This window comes from Vulpes vulpes, chromosome 16, assembly GCF_048418805.1.
Source record: "Vulpes vulpes isolate BD-2025 chromosome 16, VulVul3, whole genome shotgun sequence".
Taxonomy (NCBI): domain Eukaryota; kingdom Metazoa; phylum Chordata; class Mammalia; order Carnivora; family Canidae; genus Vulpes; species Vulpes vulpes.
The window spans coordinates 38282008-38288007 of record NC_132795.1 but is presented as its reverse complement, the minus strand read 5'-3'; positions in this window follow the sequence as shown (position 1 = coordinate 38288007).

The following is a 6000-nucleotide window of genomic DNA, read 5'->3' as shown; positions in this document are numbered from 1 at the left end:
ATTTTATTTATTTATTTTTAGTTCATAGGAAATAAAGGAAGAGAAATCCCCAAGCAGACTCCCAGCTGAATGTGAGCCCTACGCGGGCTCCATCCTAGGACCCTGAGATCATGACCTGAGCTGAAGTCAGACACTTAACCCACTGAGCCACCCAGGCACCCTGACCCTTTGCTATTTTATAGAATGTCCTTCAATTTGGTCCTTTCTATATTTCTTCAGGGTTACATTCAGGGTGTGCATTTTTACCAGCAATGCCTCAGAAGTGACATGTCCTTCATGAGGCATCCTTTCAGGGGGCTTATGATACTTACTGATCCCATTTCCCAGAATGAAAAACTCTATCATTTGGTTAAGTTGGTGTCTACCAGCTTTCTCACTGTGAACTTACTATTTCTTCTGTAATTCCTAAGTATTTTATGAGGAGATATTTTGAGGCTATGTAAGTCTCTTTTTACTTACCAGACTTTCACCCGCTAGTTTTAGAACCTATCAGGGAAGAATGGTTATTTTTGTTTGTTTGTTTGTTTCCCAGAAATGCATATGCCAAACTGTAGGAAGAGGAACCATCCCTAGAAGTGGAATGTACTGGTCAGGTAGGCTACGGTTCTGCTGCCACCACAAAGAACCCTCAAATCCCAGTGGCCTACCTTAACAAAAGTTTATCCATCTCATTCTCCATGTTCACAGTGGATTGTTAGGGGGTCTGTTCGCTCAGGACACAGGTTGACTGAAGTCCATTCTGACCTAGGCTTTCATCACTAACGAGGCACAAAGAGGGAGTGAGGTTGTCACTTAAAGCTTCTGCCTGGAAGCGTTAACATCACTTCACTATGCTCCACATAGCTATACCTATCCTTTTTTTCTTTTAAGATGATGATGATGATGATGATGATGATGATGATTATTTAGGGATGCCTGGGTGGCTCAGTGGTTGAGTGTCTGTCTTCAGCTCAGAGCCTGATCCTGGCACCAGGGATTAAGTCCCGTGTCCAGCTCTCTGCAGGGAGCCTGCTTCTCCCTCTGCCTATGTCTCTGTCTCTGTCTCTTTCTCTGTCTCATGAATAAATAAGTAAATCTCTAAAAAAAAGATTTTATTTTTAAGTAATCTCTACATCCAACGTGGGGCTTGAACTTACAACCCCAAGATCAAGAGTCACATGTACTACTGAGCCAGCCAGTCACCCCCACATAGCTCTGCTTATCTTTAAATGAGACCATTGAGTGCAATCCTAGTGTGCTCATGAGAGGAGAACTGAAATGGTTGTAAATAGGTCCAAGGACACCTACCTCATGTATCCCAGAGTTCAGGTTTTTGCCCAAGAGAGTATGGTAAATTGGACTGTTCTCAATATTTTCTTTTTTTCAGAAGACAGAGTATCCACTCTACCCCTTTTTGAATTCAGGCTTGGCCCTGTGACTGTTTTGACCAATGGAACATGAGAAGAGTGATAGGATGCCAGTTCTGGGTGGAAGCTCTAAGATCCAGGGCATAATTCATCACAGTGCATATCAGTAATTGTCCCTTTGCTATGAAGTGAATGTTTGTGTCCCTGCAAAATATTAAAGCTCTAACCTTCAATGTGATGATATTTAGAGGTGAGGCCTTTGAGAGGTAATTAGGTTTAGATGAAGTCAGGAGAGTGGAGCCCCCATGATGGGATTAGTATCCTTATAAGAAGTGGAAGAGACTGGAGCTTCTTCTCTCTCTGCCATGATGGACATGATGGCTATTTCTCTCCGCATGGTGGCCATCTGCAAGCCAGGAAGAGAGCTCTCACCAGAACCTGACCATTCTGGCAATCTGATCTCAGACATTTGGCCTCCAGAACCGTGAGAAGTACATTTCTGATGTTTAAGCCACTCAGTCTGCAGCATTTCGTTATGGCAGCTTGAACTAAGATACCCTTCCTCTTCTCCTACTATCATGAGAATAGAACATCACACAGAGAGGCTACTCCTTCACCAATGTTCTGGGAAGAGAGGACATATGCAGCTAAGTTGAGCAGAGCCCAGCGGGGCCCACCAGAGTCGCAGTTGACCTATAATTCCAATGAAATGAGTACATGAAATAAACATTTTTTTCTTATAAGCCTTAAAATATTGAGGTTGGTTGTTAAGAGGGCCAGGACTAGGGGGATGGAAGCAAGGTACTCTCCTTGGGTGAAAAATTCACAGGGGTTTTCAAAAACTCAATAATCAAGATGAATGATGCTTTATACATCATTATACAGACAACATGAGCAGTATAACTGAGCAAAAGCTCACTAAAGAACTAAAGTTTTTTGTTTGTTTTGTTTTGCTTTTAAGAAGGGTTTTTAGGCAACTAAAACAAATCCCAGCTGGAGTTTGGCAACAGGAAAGGAAGCAAAAGCTGCTAGGACATAATGAATAAAACGTCAACATCAGTTAGAAAACTGATTCTGAGTTAATGATCCATTTCTTGCTTTGTTTTTAGTGAGTTTTAAAAATCTTTAAATAAAACAAATTAACTTAAACAACAGACTGGAAAAGAAGAACAGACCAAAAAAAGAAACTATCAACAAGAGGCATTTTAGAAATTGATCCAAAAGGTACCTTCCTGGAAGGATTAGGGGATAATTTGGACAGGATGGCTGCTCTAAGGGGGCCCCTTCCATTACAAAAACAAGACTTCTGGGCACCTGGGTGGCTCAGTCAGTTGAGCGTCCAACTCCTGGTTTCAGCTCAGGTCATGATATCAGGGTCCTGGGATTGAGCCCCGTGTTGGGCTCTGTGCTCCTTGTGGTGTCTGCTTGAGATTGTCTCTCCCTCTGTCCTTTCTCCGTGCTCTCTCTCTTCCTAAAAAAAAATACATAGATAGATAGAGAACATTACATTAAAAAAACACGACAAAACAAAACAAGGCTTCATTTTAGGTATATCCAGGAAGGAAAGTTGCAACAACTGTTTTCCATTTTCATTTCAGAAAAATAAATTAAATATTTAAAACAAGTCAAATGTATTTTAAGCAAGACAGACCATAGGGATCATGCTTGAACCTGAGATAAGTTTAAGTGGCAGGATGATTTAGCCACCCCAAAAATCTGACTGACTGACAAACTGTAGCTATCTGCTCAACTCTTTTCAGTAAACAGGCTGAGCCTCTATCATCTGCATTGGGTTTGATAAGAATAAAACTTATAATTGCTGTTATTATTATGAAAGAGAGAAGGGTGAACTCTAGGAAACAAAAGACAAAGGCAGCAGCTCCTGAAAATATTTCTCAGTTCTTAATTTGTGGCTTTATCTTTTTAGCATTATAGACTTCGTAAAATGTAAAGGCTGTTGGAGATCACTTCACAGATTCCGTGGTCCACTGCTTCGCAACACAGGAGGCATTCAGCAGTTCTGGGAGTGTTTTGGTTTTGCCACATTCAGTCACATATCAGACTGTAAAACATAATTTGCTCCTTTTTGAAACCCTTATTTTAACTGTAAAAGAGGACACATAAGAATCATTGCAATAAGATGATTTCAAAAGAAGTGCACCCTGACAGTTGAACAGCCCAGACCGTAATTTCCCCTGTGGCAGCAGCTTGGCTTCTAGTATGAATGTAGGACTCCTAGGGACTGAGATTATAAATTAAAAAAAAAAAAAAGAACACAGTTTGCTGTCACTGGTAACTTCAAAAGAAATAAAATCTGTATTTCTGCTACAGAAAAACCCAATTAGAGTGTATAAAACTTGAAGATACACTTTTGTCAAATCAGCTTAATTAAATAACTGTGGTCCTTAATATAGTATTTTAACTACTGTATTCCTATTAGCTGCTGTATTCCTACTGTGTTTCTTAGAAACAAATATAACTAATGACTAAATACCAATAACTGGTGATGTTTGTACAAACGAATTCTCATTAGACATTTAAATCGCTCCATATTTATGGAGGACTTCTACATTATTATTATTTTAACTGAGGTAAAATTGACATACAACATTACATTACATTGAGGCATACAACATAATGATTCAATATTTGTATATATTAGGAAATGATTACCATAATAAGTCAACATACATCCCCATGCAGAGTTGTAAAAAATTTTTTATGATGAGGTCTGTATTAAAAATTATTGAGACCATGTTAAACTTTACATCTCAGAAGTTCTACTTGCCAGAAATAGCTTTCGTTCAAATTATTTTATTGATCAAATAATGTATTTCACATGTAAGGTTTTCTACATTTCCTAAATTTGGAATTAATCTCAGTCACAGGGGATCCCTGAGTGGCTCAGCGGTTTAGTGCCTGCCTTTGGCACAGGGCGTGATCCTGGAGTCCTGGGATCGAGTCCCACATCGGGCTCTCTGCATGGAGCCTGCTTCTCTCTGCCTGTGTCTCTGTCTCTGTCTCTCTCTATCATGAATAAATAAAAATTAAAAAAAAAACTCAGTCACATATCATTTCTGCAGCAATTCGCTACCTGAAAAAAAGATTATTTTATTAAAAAAATGTGGCCTAAGCCAAATATAACTTTGAAGAGCAGTAAAAGTACAGGACTCGGAAAAAAAAAAGTACAGGACTCGGTAATTTGTTGGAAGGATAGTGAGGAATAAATAGGAATTTATAGATTCTAGCTTGAGAACAGCAGGTTAGTGACACCATTTACTGAGGTTATGGTTTGAGAGAAAAGAGTGTTGTGTGTGTGTGTGTGTGTGTGTGTTTTGGAAGAGGAAGACAATGAGGACATTTTTAGTTGTGTAGTTTAAGATGCATGAAAGACATCTGAAGGGAACTAAAAAAGTCACTTTAGGACCAGTGACTCATGGAAGACAGAATATAATAAGCCAGACAACTTGCAGCAAGTGGGACTGCAATTCCTTCTGAGAACTACCATCCCAGCGAGCCAGTTTCCAGTGGTCCCTTCTGTGATGAATCCACCTGATGGATGGAGAGGACTGATGCCCTTTGCCTGCACTGCTGGGTGGTTCCATAGACCTAGCGACCTAGGAACCTAGCAACCTAGTGGCAGTTCACTCGAGTAGCTTATTACCATCCCAGAAGCCTCTCTCCTCCTCAGCCAATGCACCAGGAATGTCTCAGTCCTGGTCTTAGAATATAAATGCTGCCCTAATGTCCCTGTGCTGGCACTGAAGGATGCCACCAAATCTATTTATCCTTAATTTTTTAAAAAAATATTTTATTTATTTATTTGAGAGACAGAGAAAGTATGAGAGCACAATAAGGGGGGGGGGCAGAGGGAGAGGGAGAAGCAGGCTCCCCGCTGAGCAGGGAGCCCAATGCAGGGTTGATCCCAGGACCCCGGGATCAAGAGCTTAGCCAAAGGCAGATGCTTAACTGACTGAGCCACCCAGGTGCCCCTCTATTTATCCTTCAAATTCCACTTAAGACAAGTTTGGATGCTTTACCCCTGGACAGAGAGGTCTTTCTCTGAATTCCCATAGCTCTTTGTAAATATGTCTCCTAGAATTCTTAGCATGAATAGTCTGTAATATCTATGTAATTCTCTCTTCTGTCATTAGGCTGTGAGCTCTTGAGGACAGAACTTTTTTTTTTTTTTTTAATTCCTAACATTTAAGTCAGTTTCTATAGGGTATGTTACAAAATAGGTGTTTTTTTTTTTTTTTTTTTTTTTTTTTTTACAAAATAGTTAATGTACGAATGTATTCTGGTGCCTGGCTACTTCCTGAGGTAGAAAATTCTCTGGTATTGACAGAAAAGCAATCTGAAATAGTGGAGCTCTTTTCCAGCATTGGCCTCAGCCTGTATTTCTGCTTTAGTGAGACTTTGATTTCAGATCTTGGTAGGTTCTGGAGCTTCAAGCTTTATGGACTCCAATTTTATTATGCAAGCCACCAGAACCAGGTAGGCAGATTTCCAACTAATTCTAGAGGCAACTGATAGCTTGGAGTTACCTCTTAAAAGGTAACCTACAAATGCCATATAGTAAAGGAAGGATGTTGAAAGACACTGGAATTTTTTTTAAAGATTTTATTTATTTATTTGAGAGAGAGAGAGAGAG